The sequence below is a fragment of the Leptidea sinapis genome, chromosome 10, assembly GCF_905404315.1.
Source record: "Leptidea sinapis chromosome 10, ilLepSina1.1, whole genome shotgun sequence".
NCBI classification, from domain to species: Eukaryota; Metazoa; Arthropoda; class Insecta; order Lepidoptera; family Pieridae; genus Leptidea; species Leptidea sinapis.
The window spans coordinates 12,073,098-12,090,774 of NC_066274.1; the positions used below are offsets into that span (position 1 = coordinate 12,073,098).

At 33.2% G+C, this 17,677-nt stretch overlaps 1 protein-coding gene across 1 annotated transcript in view; it reads right to left on the bottom strand.

The window, feature by feature from the left end:
- LOC126966385 (protein grainyhead) overlaps positions 1–8,248 on the bottom strand; it is a 95,285-nt gene extending 87,037 nt beyond the window's left edge. Inside the window, exon 1 of the mRNA XM_050810378.1 lies at positions 8,090–8,248. The gene's annotated coding sequence lies outside the window, so the exon portion shown is untranslated. The remainder of the gene's footprint in view (positions 1–8,089) is intronic.
- Between the last annotated feature and the right edge of the window lie 9,429 nt (positions 8,249–17,677).

A 17,677-nucleotide genomic window follows, 5' to 3' on the forward strand; every position in this document is an offset into this window, starting at 1 on the left:
ACTACAACTGCGCTCGTCACCTTGAGTCATAGGATGATAAGTCTCATTTGCCCAGTAATTTCACTAGCTACGGCGCCCTTTCACACTGCTTCATGGCAGAAAAAAAAGCGCGTACTCCTTCCTTAAAGGCCGGCAACGCTCCTGTGATTCCTCTGGTGTTGCAAGAGATTGTGGGCGGCGGTGATCACTTGGCACCAGATGACACGTACGCTCGTTTGTCCTCCTATTCCATAAAAAAAGTAGGCGCCGTTGTGGTACCCATAATCTAGCCGGCATCCTGTGCAAAGGAGCCTCCCACTAGTAATCAAAACTGTAATGCTTGATTTGGTATCGCAGCAATGCATGTTTTCGCCAACGCGCTATTTTGCAAGACGTCAAATTGAACGCTGTAATTGCAGGGTTCATTAAGCTATGTTCAACATAAATTTGCTGAGTTTAATTAATTTACTGGGCGTTGCAATGGCGTTGTCGTATTTATTTGTGGCGATTTAAGTTATTTATATTACTACTTACTTATATATCTTGTTTGTATTGTGGTTTAGTATAATATATCTTCATGAATCTGTCGAGGTATGGCAAGCAGGGACGTGCGTTGGTCTTCTAGCAAGGTTAGGCACTGTGGATCTAACTAGTCGTAGTTGAGTTTTGGAATATGAAAAGATTACTTACTGGAAAAAATTTATGAGTGGGTGTTGAATAGAAGTTTGGTTATAATATCACGGAACCAAATTAAACTAAATTAACTTTAACACTAGTGCTATATTTATTTCGGTACATAACGAGGTAGGCACTGCCTAATTGCCTATATGATATACACGCCCCTGATGGCAAGCTGCCTTAAAAATATATATAAGTACTAGCTGACACAGCAAACGTTGTATTGCCGATAATAAAATAGCGATTGATCGTAGATGGGTGAAAATTTTAATTTGTATGTATTTTTTAATGCTGACTCATAATCTAACAAATTTAAAAAAAAATGCAAAAAAATTAAAAAAAAAATCGTTTGGACCACCCTTTAACATTTAGGGGGATGAAAAATAGATGTTGTCCGATTCTCAGACCTACCCAATATGCACTCAAAATTTTATGAGATGTTTTTAGATTTCATGTAATAATTGTAATTGTGTTTTTACATTAGATCCAGATTTCGTTTTCAGGGGGAATGCAGATGAAATTAGTCAAAGATAGTATTTGTCATAGTCGTTATTATGAATTTAAGCGCCATTTAGTGTCTTGGACGTGGTATTTGCTGCGTTTTAATCCTTTAAAAGTGTTTTATCTATATTAATATATAAAGCTGCAGTGTTTGTTTGTTTGTTTGTTTGAACGCGCTAATCTCTGGTACTACTGGTCCGATTTGAATGATTCTTTCAGTGTTGCGTAGTCCATTTATCGAGGAAGGCTATAGGCTATGTTTTTTTTTTTTCAAAATTAGGGATCCGGAATAAAATTGCTATTTTGTAACACAAGGTGTAAAATCGAAAACCTATTTTTGCGTGCGCTGTAAAAACTATTGACAATAGAACAAAATGATGTACAGGCTATAATATAGGCAATATTTTATTACTTATAAAACTATCGCGTGAATTATATTTTATATGGCAAAACAACGTTTGCCGGGTCAGCTAGTTTAAAAATATATATCGTGAGTACCCGTCATAATAATTACTAAACTAAGTTTCTTTTCAAGCCCATAAAGATATTAAAGAAGCTCAAACATTTAGAAGACACAGATGGAAAAGCCGAGACCGGCCAGTATCATTGCGTGTCTCTCGACATTCGTGATCGCTCGCCGCTCAGCCAGTTGGCCTTAGAAAGCTCGCACACCAATAAATATTCGTCCGATTACGATCTACGGCGCGTAGCCTGTAGCCACAATACGTTCGGGGCTATGAATCAGGCTTCCACTCTTTACTTTGATATTTAACAGTAGTAGTTCATCGTTCATAACTTTACTGATACGGGCCGTCACTGCAATGATTCATTTCATATCTTCGCCCTGCTTTCACATACCTATACTTAATGATCGAATGACAATTCTCTAAAGACCGTTTGTTTTATTTACAGTGAAAAATTTATATGAACTTATTATGATACTGATATTATTTTTATTGTGACAAATGGTCGTAACTAATCAACTTCTTATCGAAACACGAAACAGCTTTAAAGCAAAAGAGAAATCTGGTTTAAATGTCAAAAATTAACGCCTAAATCCAATGGCTACTATTTATTAAAACTATAAAACTTGAAAGAAATATAATATTTATAATAAAATAGTCAGGAATGTTGCAAGTCTGTAAATAGATCAATGAAAAATTACTCCTATATGAGAACAAAGTGGTGTAAAAAATTCAAAACGGTCGGTATAGTGTATATTACATACTTTACTAGATTTGCGTAGTTGACAAACAGTAACAATTTTTTAAGTATGATTTACAATAGTCGGTTTAAGACATATAGGTAAACCTTGATATTACAATTTCACTAGTGATATTATAATTAAACGGTAGATTGTCAATCGACTTCATTTCTTACAATTTAACGGCCTGGTTTTAGTGATATTGTAATATCACGGGTACACTATAGTGATATTGTAAGGCTGATATTTTGTAAATTTTACTGGTTGTTAGTTTATGAGGCCGTCTCTGATTGGTCTGTTCTTTGTATTTATTGTATAGTCATTATATTTAGTTATGCATTAGTGTAATCAACTAATTGTTAAGTTAGCCTAAGCAAATCGGCCTTTGTTCACTATTAGGTCCCAAAAACAAATTTAGTCTATTGACCACTACGGTGAGCCGAGTGTAGCGTGCCGCGGCAGCAGCCGCCTCTGGCCGGGTCTGAGCAAAGCCTAAGTTCGCTCTATAGCCTTAGACTTTGGAAGACCAGGTGTCTTGCTAGAGTGAGAATCGCTATTTGTAAATAATTATTTAATTCTGCATAATTTTATTTCAAATGAAAAATAAAGGTGTTAAATCAACCATTTTATAATTGTTTGTTTCTATATGTGTTTTTAAGTATTAGCAAAGTTTATAAAAGTATGACAATCACAAATTTCCCTGTTTGAATAAATGTAACGTTACAATATCGTAACGTCAAGTTAGGCATTTGTCAACTTACTTGTAAGCGGGCGCAACCAGTATAGCCACGTGGGGGCCACAGACAGTTTAGTTTGAAAGCCTTAATCAGCCAAAAGCTTTGCAAGCTGATTTTGTACATGTTTTTATATAATAAACTGGACGCCCTTCATGTAAATAATGCTACAATTTATGAGTATTGTTGCTAATGAAAAATTCATTAACACAAAAATAAAAATTACTTGACTTCATTTCTTACAATTTAACGGCCTGGTTTTAGTGATATTGTAATATCACGGGTACACTATAGTGATATTGTAAGGCTGATATTTTGTAAATTTTACTGGTCGTTAGTTTATGAGGCCGTCTCTGATTGGTCTGTTCTTTGTATTTATTGTATAGTCATTATATTTAGTTATGCATTAGTGTAATCAACTAATTGTTAAGTTAGCCTAAGCAAATCGGCCTTTGTTCACTATTAGGTCCCAAAAACAAATTTAGTCTATTGACCACTACGGTGAGCCGAGTGTAGCGTGCCGCGGCAGCAGCCGCCTCTGGCCGGGTCTGAGCAAAGCCTAAGTTCGCTCTATAGCCTTAGACTTTGGAAGACCAGGTGTCTTGCTAGAGTGAGAATCGCTATTTGTAATTAATTATTTAATTCTGCATAATTTTATTTCAAATGAAAAATAAAGGTGTTAAATCAACCATTTTATAATTGTTTGTTTCTATATGTGTTTTTAAGTATTAGCAAAGTTTATAAAAGAATGACAATCACAAATTTCCCTGTTTGAATAAATGTAACGTTACAATATCGTAACGTCAAGTTAGGCATTTGTCAACTTACTTGTAAGCGGGCGCAACCAGTACAGCCACGTGGGGGCCACAGACAGTTTAGTTTGAAAGCCTTAATCAGCCAAAAGCTTTGCAAGCTGATTTTGTACATGTTTTTATATAATAAACTGGACGCCCTTAATGTAAGTAATGCTACAATTTATGAGTATTGTTGCTAATGAAAAATTCATTAACACAAAAATAAAAATTACATTGAATAAATATAAATACTTTTTTGCACAGAACTTTTCAAAGGGACCTCTTCACGTAAAGAAAGGTGTATTAGTATATATTATGAATGTATATAGTATATAAATTCTTAATAAGAGTGTTCTTAGTAAGACTGGATACGAAGTAAGTAATATTACTAATTCAGAAGAAAAATATAGAACAGGACGTAATTAAAATTATATTTCAGATAAACATTTATTAAATATATAAAAGTATTATGAAACTATATGTTTAACCAAAGCAACGGGACAGTAGATAGTCATAAAACAAATTGGTTATAAGTCAGTCACTCTGTGTCTCAATGTATTTGAATGTCAAGATATAAAACATATCAATCATGTTATGTAAGGCGCTGTTTGTGAAATTATTCTACGTTCGATCATATGTATACAATATTAAATTATACTATATAAATGCTCTCACAATCCGAACATACTATGTCGTACTCTTATGTATGACGATCACTTTCACAGCACTCAGACACACCTACATTAATTGCTCCCGTTCTTCATAGAAGCATTATTTATTACCTCTTGTAAAGATAATAGTGCAAAAAATTAATAGTTGTACTATTTCTTCCTCTTACTAAGAGAGAATTTTAAATAGATAAATAATTTAGAAAACTTTTCTTGTTAGTTGTCAATGTGCCGTTTGATATTCGCGCTTGTCTGCGTGGGAATATCTACCTTTTTAAAAGCGATGGAGTAAATAAAAAATCAATTATTAGCTAAACGAAAATGTGAACGGTCGCGAGCCGATGTCAACGTTTTTAGAGAAATAAACATTAACTGTTTGCACAACGTCCAGTGCCACAACTAATATTTGATATTCGAAAATACTATTCTAATGTATGCCTTGCTCTGTGGCAAGGGTATCTACCTGTCCCTAATGTTTGACACTTTAGCGGCTCTTTTGGTGGACCACTACACATGCGTATGCGCTTGTAAGAGAGACGTTCGAATTCATTTCAACCAAATTGTTCATTTTCAATTATTATTTCTATCAAAATTAAATAACACACTTTTAAAGGATTATTAGCACATGTAATATTGTAACTGTTTTTTTACATTAGATTTTGCGTAAAAGTTAATTTTTTATTTTAGTTAAGCCGACGTTTTCAGATCTCGTTTTCAGGGGGACTGCAGATGAAATGAGTCAAAGATAGTATTTGTCATAGTTGTCATTTCTATTGAAGAAGGCGTTACTTTGCGGAAATCCATAATTATACGAATGATTTGAGTTTTCTTTAGTTTTAATTCCGCCAATATGTGTCTTTAAACAATTCGACACATGTTTCGCCTCTACACGAGGCATCCTCAGGACGTGTTGTCTCGTGCCAGATTCTGGCGATTTTGGCTAAATATTGGCGGAATTAACACTAAAGAAAACTCAAATCATTTGTATAGTTGTCATTATGAAGTTTAGCGCTATTTATTGCCTCGGAGGTGGTATTTGCTATAGACAGGTATAGATGGTTTTTGGCAAAATTTACTGAACTTAGAGCTTTTTGGATCCTAGGATCCAAAAAGCTAGGTATTAGAAAATTTTAGATCATCTTTTCTATTGAAATTTTGGTGTTTTTAAATTTCAATGGCTTCACGTCACACTTCAGTCTTGGGAGAAATATATTAATTTTTACCAAAACTTTAGACTGGTCGAACCGGATGTAGTGGTTAGTTTTAATCCTTTAAAATTGTTTTATTTAAATCTGTAATACTCGCGTTAATCAAAGAAAATACTATCTATAAAATTTGTTTTATTTTTAAAAACAAATAGTTAAATAACAGTTTATACGTTTGTGTATTTAATACCCATTGCACACTAAGAAATTGTTTTTATTACAAAAATGGTACGTACCACCGCATCTGTGTATTGTAAAATATTGCTAGATAAGTTTACTATATCAGAGATCTAAAAGTGGCTTGTGATATCTTTGACTTCTACAACTTCCGGCTGGGTTTCTTGCCCTCCGGATGGGTAACAGTTGCATCAGGGAAATATAAATCCGTTTACATAATTCACCTCAATAAATGTTTGTTAAGTTGTTAATTAACTCATTAACAGTTATTTTACATAACAGCTAGTTATACTCTTAACTAATAATTAAACGGTTATTTCATTTCACATTTTTACACCGCCGCTTCTAATGTATAGAACTTGGGCAATCTATTCTTTTAGTGCCTGTGCTGTTATTGTCTATTGCAAATAGCTTCACGTGTTTCGATGACAAACTTACGTGAACCGTATGTAGATAATCTGCTGTGCTCATAGCTCTACTTCACTCGCGACCATCCATAGACCGAATTCAACAACAAAATATAGGTTAGAATAGAACATAAATTTATTTATTTACCATAGGCAGTGACAATAACGTAACATATTACAAAAAACATTTCGTAAAGGGGCTATGACATGGCGAGAGGAACTGTAAAGAAACTGTCAGTCCATCTTATAATTTATCATATAATAATAAAATTGCTAAGCCAACTTAATATAATTAACATTAGGTGGCCTACGCAGAACTAGACAAGAACCATCTTCTATATAATCTACTGTATAGTAAGCCTTTTTTTGTCAAAGAAGCATTAATATATTTCTTTTTATAGCTTATCGGGAGCCGTTCCCACCTGTGCTATGCTATTGTTCTTGTGGAAAACAGCCTTAGACACGGATGGGTATTGTCGAAGTCGCACTAAATTTCGCATAATGGAGTAATGAGCGTCGAAAATATATAATGTTATAACCTAGATGCTATTTAAAACAATTACGTCATTATTTCGTATTACGCATAGTTAAGGGAAATACTTGGAAACTACAAACGCTTGCGAACAAAATACAATATAAAAGCAACAGGAAATTCCAAAGTACAACGTGGCTCATTTGTTTATCGCATCATTAACATTTTTGATCACAACTCTAATCGAAATCTCTGGTTAATGGTTGATATTGAATAAATTTCGATACATATTCATTAAACACCCGACAAACTATAGTATTTATGTACGATATTTTAAATTGTGACACAGATGCCAGCTCGAGGCATTCGTTTCGATTTTTTATAATCAAATTTTAATAAATAACACATTAGGCAAAAAAAGCTACGCTTCTGGTCTCACGGTCAAACTCGCAATAAATTTGTTAACGAGCGGCGGTTGTGTTGAACACGCGGAAACGATACCTACCTATGTCTACGTTGTTATCAAAGATACACCGAGACTATATATTTAAATCACTTAACACTCAGATAAAATATGTAATTCCCTAGCTGGTACTTATATTATACTCAATGTAATTATTCCAATGTCTTATTTTTGGTATTACGATTAAGCAGTAAAGTTTACGACAGTTTAAACATATCAAGGTTAGCACATACAAAGAGCTGTATTTATATTTTTATTATTCATTTCTCATTTATTAATATTTTTAATACGTGTATTTAGTGCTGAAACTGGTAGGTGCCCCAATAAATCAAATACATACCTATTCTGATACCTACCTGATACCTATTCTGATAATACAGCCTGTATTGAATATTCTCATGAGGTACAGAATAGGTCTATTATACTTTATAACATTTTAACAACGATCTAACTTATTATAAACTTTGTTTACTACTTTTCTTTTTTTAAATTCAAATTATATCTAATAAAGATTAAATATATAGTAGGTATGGATTACAATAATATAAAAAGAAAACAATAAATAAATATAATTTATAATTATTGAAATCTACAAAGAATTATTTGCAGACGTCATATTTAACTTAAGTTACGTTCTAACAATCTTAAATTCACCAGTGACTACTTATTAGAAGAGACAAGAGAAAATTAATGTTACAATCTTGATTTTTTTTTCGTATGATTGACTTAGCCACTGTTAGAACTTCACAGAAGATATACGAGTACGTAATAGATATTTGTTACATATAACCATTAAATCTAAAATACCTGTCGAACTGGTTATCAGAGAAGCGGAGGGGAGGTGGACAATGGACACCCCAGATAGTCCGAGGGCGTTTCACATCGCACCGGACAGTTGGCCAGCGGTCACACAACAGTTAGGTAGGGGTCACTCTTGCACAATACGATGGTCAACCCTGTTTTGCGAGGGTATAATGAACAGGTTCGTAGTGAGTATCAGAGCCGACGGTCAGTGTATGGGCGACGCCAGTGCGGTTCGGATGCCAGGTCGCTAGCTACTGTGGAGCCGAATGCCGGCGACAGTCAGGCCGCGCGGCGAAGCTCAGCGAAGGGTGACAGCGTTAAACTCATCCACATTGTTCAAAATATGAAGGGGTTCTACCATCACCGCTAACAATAGCTGTCGAGTTTATAGGAAGACTGTCCATTCGCTCGATGTGATGAAGACAAACAAAATTTTGAAATCTAATTAATAAGAATAATTTAATAATGTTAATTACTTAATTATATTGTAAGTTGATTTTTATAAGTATTTTTTTATTTTAGACGTATTTGTAGATTGTAAGCTCACCGTCCTTAAATTCGTTTGTAAGTAAAAGTACAAAAATTTTATGAATTTTTATTACCTGTAAAATCTTATTTTATCAGTATGCAAAAAATAAATCTAACTAAGTAATATATATATTATGTATCTATGTATATGTTACGCTTAATAGCCGAAGTGCACACCTAGTTTTAGCCGGCTATAACTAGATGCATCCGGTCATATGCGGTTAAACTAAGATGTATCCTACAATATTCGGTTCGAACTTAGTACTAAATTTAGCCCTCATCATAGCGGCTAGAACTTCTCATCCTAAATTTATAATCCGAATATAACTAAACTATTCTCAAGATATTCTCTGATCTGTAATACTTGTTTCTGATTCATAATAAGTATAATAATTTAAATTATAAATTCAAAACATTCCATTTACAATAATATACAAACTATAACAACTTGAATGAAAATGTTATAGTTAGTTGCAATAAAAATAGGATGTAAATTATTGATAATTGAACACGGTTGCATAAATAAGAAGTCATTTGAAAGGTCTAAGTTGTAACTGTGTCGAAGTACATATTAATAGCTGAGTGTTATCATACTGCGGTCATGAATATTTAACAGAAAATAAACAGGAACACTGGAGTGGAAACGTTACACAAAAACAACAACTATGATGGGTTTCACTGATCGAAACGACATTTAGAATATTGTATTACATTATATTTTCTAATTAGTTCATAGATACATTTAATTACATCCGAAAGTCGTGATGTAAGTTTTAGTTTGATAATACACTGTTCACGAAAGCGAGTGTTAGCAATTCATACGAGGGTGTTGTTTGTAGGCACAAAGCTAAGCTGAGGGTGTCAATACAACTGAGCAGCATATATACATACATACATATCCCCACCTTCATTTAGGTGTGACTTTTTCTTGACTTTTACTATACAATGATAATATTGGCAGATATATCCAATCCTGGGAAAGAATTGGCTCCTGCCTTTTATGTAAAATGATAATCAACCCAGTGTCTACAAATTGAAGGCTCATACTTTTATAACAAGCTTTAATATCTTTTATATTATTTAGGACAACAGAAAACCCATCTGCTTCTGATAATGACACTAGTTTAAACAGTCTCTGGGCTGTAAGCCATCACAGGCGGTCCTCCACAGTGCGGTTTTCAAGGAACTTTCTTACATATACTACCAAGCTGTGGAATGGGCTTGCTCGGTGTTTCCGAGATACGACATGGGTACCTTCAAATCAAGCACATCTTCCTTAAAGGCCGGCAGCGCTCCTGTCATTCCTCTGGTGTTGCAAGAGAATGTGGGCGGCGGTGATCACTTAACACCAGCTCGTTTGTTCGCTTTTTCCATAAAAAGAAAAGGTTTCCGGCACAGATATGTTGAGGTGATTTTGTGTTTTACTACACCAAATCACCTCAACATATTTTCAATAACAAATAAATGTAAATAATAGGTTTATACGGTTATTCAAAGAAATAAAAGCCGTTATGGATCAAACAGAAAAAAAAGGAAGTTCAGTGTCAGGTGTAAAGTATCTAACGTGTAAGTTCTGGAATTAAAACACACAAAATTGGAGTGTCTGTTTGTAACACCAAAATAACATTTTTTTTACAATTTTTGTCTGTCTGTCTGTTTGTTCCGGCTAATCTCTGAAATGGCTGGACCGAATTTGACGAGAATTTGTTTGCAAGTAGCTGATGCAATAAGGAGTAACTTAGGCTTAACTTACGTTTATTTTAGAAAAAATATTTTATTTTAGAAAAATAAAGTAATGTTGCAATGTTCAAGAAACGGTCTAACTCTTAAATAATTTATATGGCAAACCAACGTTTGCCGGATCAGCTAGTTTATATATATAAAGATGTAAATATTAAAATAGTAACTTACCTACGATCTGTTTCCGGTGAACTCACAGACATGCTACGATTTCGGCAATTAATAAAAAGATGTTTACAGGCCAACTTTTTTTTTGAACTAATAAATAATCCAACGTTTCTAACCCACAACCTGTTTGGATTGATTGAATTACATGTTATAAGAACTCATTTCTTAGATATTTGTTCAACTATAATCTTTATATCGCTCTGCCTAATTATATTAATGGTAAACGTACTATATCTACTTAGATACAGAGGTATCATAATATGCTATTGCTATAACAAATCATCATCGTCATCATTTCAGACGGAAGACGTCCACTGCTGGACAAAGGCATCCTCCAAAGATCGCCATTACGATCGGTCCTACGCTGCCCTCATTCAACCTACTCCGGCGATCTTGACCAGATCGTCGGTCCATCTTGTGGGGATCCTACCAACACTACTACGTGTTCCAGTACGTGGTCGAAATTTGAGGACTTTAGCCTCTTTAGTTTCGTAACCATCTGTACTATATCGGTGACTTTGGTTCTCCTACGGATCTCCTCATTTGTGATTTGATCTATCAGTGACACTCAGAGCATAGCCCTCTGAGCGACCATGAGCTTGAAAAGGCCCATAGCTAGCGACCACGTCTGCGTTCCGTATGTCATCACTGGCAACACGCACTGGTTAAAAACCTTCATTTGCAGACACTGTGGTATTCAAATTCAGATATAGTTATTGAACGCCAAAAACCATCCATTCCAAATAAACTGCTTCACAACTGAGAAGAACGGGCGCAAGTAACTCAGCGGGCTTTTTTTTTAATATGGATTACAATGAAATATCGTTCAATTACCATTTATAATTAAAAAGCCTGACGGTGTTCATATCATTCCCAGACTGTGGTATCATTAAGAAAATAATTTATGCTATAGTAACCTTTCCCACACAAATGTTTTATAACAATTCTTTTTATTGTTTCTTCTTATTTGGGTACTATAACAAATGCATTTAATTTTCTTCAAATATTACATACTAATTTGTAAAAAGCAGCTCGTATCACCTGCTATCAGATGAACGTCCTGCTCATCATCAATTTCGTACATAAATAAAAATAGTAATAATAATAATATTGACACACTCTTACACAATTTATCTTGCCGAAAACTAGGCATAGTCTGTGCTATGGTTGCAAGACAACTAAATATTTAATACAATATACTTACTTAAACGTACATATTAACATACATGACTCGGAAACAAACATTTATATAGTTCATATAAATTATGGAACAATTTTATACCCTGAGCTTGAGATCTATAAAGCGTACTTATACTTTACTCAGACTTTACTTACGCAAAACTTAGTTGAGTGTAATAAAACGCGAACTTGACTTTAGCATTGCACTTAACTCAGCATAATATCAGCTGTCAAATGAATATAAAAACCAAATAAAAGATTATACTAAGCTTATACTCATCTAAGTTTTACGGTTTTTCTTTTTATGAAAATAATGGTAAAGAAATAAGGTAATTGATACGCCCTTTCCATTACAATGCTGTACCGATTCTTATGAAATCCAAAAATTCTGGGCGGCTCTACATTTGCGCTCGTCACCTTGTGACATAAAATGTTAAGTTTCATTTGCCTAGTCATTTCACTAGCTACGGCGCCCGAAACATCGTAATGTTTACACATTACTGCTTCATGGCAGAAATAGGCCGCCGTTGTGGTACCCATAATCTAGACTGCATCCTGTGCAAAGGAGCCTCCCACTGGTAAAAAGTTTAAAGGTAAGTTTTACGTAAGTTAAATCTGAGCAAAGTCTGAGTACGCTCTATAGATATCGGCCTGAGTCTGAATAAGAAAAAAAATATGAGATTACAGGCCGCGATTTCGTCGGTATGGTATTCGAATTTATCACCAAAATGTAACCATGTATATCTATGATAATTACCTTAATCCACACTATCTCCATACTGAATTTCATCAAAATCAGTTGAGTAGATTAGCATGAGCGAGTGGGCAGAGATAACGAGAAACTTTCACGTTAGTAGTGAGTATAGATGTCACACTTTCTACTGAGGTATACGAAGTACTTAACACCCTTTGGACTAAAATCGAATTATTATCAATTAATATGAAGCTATTTGCCTAAGTTTTAAGAGTCTTTATCAAACATGAAAAAAATTTACTTTGTGAAAACCTTTGTCTTTTTCCTAAAAGATGAAAGCTGCCACATAGTTTTTATTTAAACTGTAACTTTTGGGTATCGTTTTATTTCAGATATTCAATGGCCGAATAAAAAACAAACTTTTTCTGCCGACTGTACTACATAATACTTTGACACCAGCATCTTAGTTCGAACTTAATAAAGTAATTTCGGCTCGGTTGTCACATGAAAACAAAGACATTTTCTTAGAATGTGTTAAATGCTTAATATTATTTATTTACGTCTATGAAAATACGCACGATATCAGTAGTTACAAATTTTTGCTAAAATAAGAAACGTATATTTTTATGAAAATACAGTATTACCTACTACTATACTATATTTATAAGTATATAATATTGAAGTAGATATTGAAAACCCAAAAACCAACAAGTGGAGGCAAGCAAGGAATATAAAACTAGATTTCTTAACTTACCAAAAGAGGAATGGATAACGAGAAATGTTATAAATAGTATTCAAGAGAGAAATCTACGTTGGACTGCATTACAAGCTGATCCTGAAAATGAAGAGTTAGTCGATGAATATAAGGAACAAAGAGCCTTGACAGCCATTGCAATAAGGAATACAAAGGATAGTTACTATTATAAGGAGTTCCAGAAATGCGTTAAAAAGCCAAAAAAAATGTGGAATTTGTTCAACGATCTTAGTAAAAACAATCTTAAAACTGTGATAACTCCCTCAAAGCTTGTCATCAACTCTAAATTAATAACGGATTCTATAGAAATTTGTGAAGAATTTAACAAATACTTTTCAACAATCGGCACAATTCTGGCAAATAAAATTCCATCTCACTCTCATTACACGCAAAAAACACTACGCCTTGCTCAAGTGCAGACACCACAAAGCCATCACTTTTCTTCCTAGAGCCTTGTAGTGTAGATGAAGTCAACCAAATAATTGATCAGCTTGACCCAAATTGTAGTACTGGTGTAGATGATCTTACTACAAAAATGCTAAAATGCATCAAATCGCTCGTAGCCCCACCACTAGTTAAATGTTTTAATCATCTCATGCTTATCGGCATCTTTCCTGATAGTCTGAAAATTGCGAAAGTTTGTCCTATCTATAAATCTGGCTCAAAATCGGAACCGGGAAATTATCGACCTATATCTGCCCCTCCAGTCCTGCCCGTACTATCTAAAATATTAGAAAGAATACTCCATAAACGATTACAAAACTATCTTAACTCAATAGACTTTCTCTCCAAACATCAATATGGTTTCAGATCACAATCCAGTACAGTATCTGCTACTATAGACTTAGTTACTAAAATAAAAACAAACATTGACCAAAAAAATATAGCTCTAGGGATTTTCATCGACTTAAAAAAAGCATTTGATACTGTCAGCCACACACTTTTACTACAGAAATTAGCAAATCTGGGAAGCACAGGAATAGCTCTAAAAATTTTTGAATAATATTTGAGTCAACGACAGCAAATTGTCAAAATAAATAATCATCTAAGTAAGCCTTTATCACCTTTATACGGGGTGCCTCAAGGCTCAATCTTAGGACCCCTTTTATACTTAATTTATGTCAACAACATTCATGAAATAGGTTTGCACGGACAGATTACGCTTTATGCTGATGACACTTGCCTTTTTTACTTTGGAAAATCAGTTAATGAACTTGTTTCTTTGGCACAGGCCGATCTTAATACTATTTTTCAATACTTTCAAAGTAACCTTTTAACTATAAACATATCTAAAACCTCGTACATCATCTTTAAAGCAAAAAACAAAACTATTCCTCCTTTCACACATTTAAGAATAAATAATCAACAAATCGAAGAAAAAAGAGAAGAGAAATATCTAGGCCTCATTTTGGACAGTGATATGATTCCACATATCGATAAAGTAAGAACAAATTTATCATCTCTAATTGGTATGTTGCGAAACATTGTCAGATCTATTCCACGCCGTGTCCGATTTACAATTTACAACTCACTAGTTAAACCACACCTATTGTATCTCATAGAAATATGGGGCTGTACTGCAAAGTCGAAATTAGTTAAACTACAGACAACACAAAATAAACTAGTAAAGCTACTGTTTCATTATCCCTACTTAACTTCAACTGAAAAAATCTATACAGAAACAAAAATTATGACAATCAGACAATTATACACACACACTACATGCTTAACTCATTTACAAGGTTTTAAATAAAAAAATTCGCACTAACACATCCTTCTTTAAAAAAAGGAATCTAACCAGAACTGTTACACGAAGAGCTAGTCATATTGAGCTGCCAATGGTGAGAAGTAATTATGGAAAACAGACAATAACCTTTGAGTTCAGATATATAACAACCTGCCCACAGAAATAAGAAATGCCAAAACATTGACTTCTTTTAAAGCGAGCCTTCAAAGGCACATACTCAATAATTATGAAATGTTTCAATAACATATGTTTTATGTCTTATCTGTTTGCCTAACATTGAATTGCATTCTGTACCCACCATAATCATTGTTTTACTTAACTTTGTAAAATATTAATTTCTCATGTAAGTGACAATAGGTCTTAATGAGAATAAAGTTATTTAAACCTAAACCTAAAAAGTTATAAGTTAAACAGCTAGAGCAAAATAATATTTGTGTTAAAATTTAATTGAAAATAAGATGGCGTTGAATGCTTTTTAAGAATTAATCGTAAGAGACTTAGTTGGAATATATTAGTACCGAATATTGCGTTACAGATAAAGAACAGTTTCCAGTAAGCGTTCTGAATAATTTTACTACGAAAATATGCTTTATAACAACTATCATATGGGTCAATTTTGACAGAACTCGAAGTGGTTACGTAGGGCTGCCACGCTACAATAATTAACTTTATTACTGATTTTTTTGTAAATAGTTGATAGAGACCTTGTGGCAGTCGGATTATATATTATAAACCAATTTAAAGAGACAATATAAATATTAGTATATTTAATAAATATATTCGTAGCATTTTGAAAATTAAATAACAGTAAATTTGATAAAAGTTTAATATAATTCTGTGATAGTTGCACACGCTATTATCACTTTTTAGGTAATAACCTATTAAAATAATTAAATTAAGATAAATAGAAATATGTAAATCCTTTTACTCGTAAATATTACATATATAATAAATAATATAAAATGTATTGAGTGTCTTTGAGCAATAAGTTTATTGAAAACACAAACACAGAATAACAACCCAATAAATTCTATATAATTATTTACAATTCAAGAACAACTTCCGCGTTACTTAGTAATGTTAATAAAACCGAGCAGATACTAAGCTCAAAGTATGACTAATTCTGTTAAGTTTTTGTCCGACTGTGAACGTGTTGAGAGTTGCAAATATATTAGGTACATATTTCCAATTTTATAAAAGTTCACAACGAGTTTCAATATTCATGTCATCAAGCTATTAATTTTGTTTGTTGATTATATAAAATTCATCATTATTTTTCACATACGAAGATTCGTATCCATTTTATGTGATTGGGATTGAATATGAGTGAAGCCTCCATGAAAATAAGAAATTTGTATATATTATTCGTAACTATCCCAAAATTAGAAAAAATATACGGTTTGCACTCCGGAAGTGCCCGCAGAAGTGAAAACTAGAATTTTGGAATGGCATGGCATTCGCATGAATTGCTTTATTTATCAGTATAAAAGTACTAGACTTTATGTGGTTAAGTACAATATTCATTTATTTCGCTATCCTAAACAAAAATGACAATTTATATTACATAAAAAATTTAACACTTCAGAACTATTACAATTACTTTACATCAAAAAGTTTTTCTCTCAGAAAAATCTACTTTCATCTATAATTTCAACGACTGTCCTACAAATTTTCAATCAGGTCACGTGCCCTGATGCGAGTTTAACATTTTATAACTATCCCATAAAAAGTGCTCAGAGCAAGAAGTTTTCACTTTAAAAATATTATGTTACATGAAATACAAAAATGTACTACTTACAATATCTACACAGTTATTGACTGTCTTATACCGTACTTTAATAACCTCGATAATTCAACTGCGTCGTTGTTAAGTTTTTGTCAATAATATTGTGTATTGTAAATGCATTCATTGTAATAACAAAAATTAAAAGAACACCTGTTTGATTTCTTACTCGATCCAGTATCGTCCAGATTCCAAACCGGTAAAAAAATAAAAAGAGTATTGAATGAATGACAACAGATATTTCGGTCAACCTGCATTATTTATCCGTGTACAACTCAGTTAATATTATTATGAAAATCTGATGATGAAAAATATGAAGACTCATTTCAATGAAAAAGTGATAAAATGTTTATTGTGAATGACTTATTGGAAGTTGGAATATATATTTAGTATTCTCGATTTTGATTTTAAACTGAAAAGCAAATGATATATATTGTGTATGTATAACTCGAATCTTAGGTATTTTTGAATTACATTGTCTTTTATGGAATCGCCGAACGAGTAAAAATGGTAAGAACTATACCATAGTTGGGAAATCTACTACAAAAATCCTAAAAATAACATTATAAACCAACATATAAATACATTTTCAAATCTTCCGCCAACGGGAACTAAATTTGCGGCCAATTTTGACACAAATACCGCACGTGAAATAGCAGCTATTACCAATTAGACAGCCCTGACCGGGCGCGCCCACTCAGAAGCGGCTAATAAGACTATCTGAAGCGCGGCCGACCGCGATGGATTGCCATAGATAATGTGTCATGTTATTTTTTAAGTAGGCATGATTATAGATGCAGTCAAGGAAATCGCTAATGGAATATTGACCGTGATTCTCACTAGACTGTATTTAGTTATATGTCAGCTAGTGATGTTTTTATTTCATTATTTTAATTTTATGTCCCCGAAGTATGTGTTAAAAGGAACAATCTATTATGATTCAATCAAGTAAGTAATTGATACATTTACTATAAACTTATTTGATGGTTAATCGTTCA